Source organism: Notothenia coriiceps, unplaced genomic scaffold, assembly GCF_000735185.1.
Source record: "Notothenia coriiceps isolate Sejong01 unplaced genomic scaffold, NC01 NC01_scaffold00031853, whole genome shotgun sequence".
In the NCBI taxonomy this organism is placed as follows: domain Eukaryota; kingdom Metazoa; phylum Chordata; class Actinopteri; order Perciformes; family Nototheniidae; genus Notothenia; species Notothenia coriiceps.
Genome location: NW_011364554.1, coordinates 994,507 through 995,121, shown reverse-complemented (window position 1 = coordinate 995,121; position 615 = coordinate 994,507). Strand labels below are relative to the sequence as shown.

Here is a 615-nt window from a genome sequence, read left to right as displayed (position 1 = left end):
TGATATGACTACCTGCTTATTAAAAGACACCTAAACAATAAGCGTCGCTATGCAACCGGGTGAGGCCGCAAAGTATAGTGGTGCATTATGCATTTGTTTACATGCCCACCGGAACCCCGAGGCATTACCAACAGATCAACGCACAATCAACCCATACAGGACATCTCTTTCTCCATATTAAGTGTTGGACACTAGAATTGACTATTCTTGTCTGTCACATACTCTTTTGTCTTTCACATAAGTGGCGCAAGTTGCGCAACTGATGCGGTATTGTGCTAAGGGGAAATTATTTTGACCGGACACTTTGACCGGAGAGATTTAGATTTGCCGGCCTTCAGCATATTTTACCGGCTAACGGGAACTCTGCAGAGCATGTGTGTGAAGAAGCAGGAAGTAAAAAGGAACTCACCTTGTTCGTCAAGAGCGACAGCCTTTGAGCTCCATACTGTTTCAGAAAGAATCCTTGATAATCCTTGATAATCCATGATATGGCGTTTCATCACCGCAGTAATTAGTTTAGACAGTAGCTGCTGCATCAATCAATCAATGTTTATTTATATAGCCCAATATCACAAATGTTACATTTGTCTCAGTGGACTTCACAGTTTGTACAGA

The 615-nt window shown here is 42.1% G+C and overlaps 1 protein-coding gene across 1 annotated transcript in view; it reads left to right on the top strand.

Annotated features, from left to right (window-relative positions):
• The window catches only part of cnot3a (CCR4-NOT transcription complex, subunit 3a), a 10,667-nt gene that overhangs the window by 7,326 nt on the left and 2,726 nt on the right, over positions 1-615 (top strand). The window lies entirely within an intron of this gene.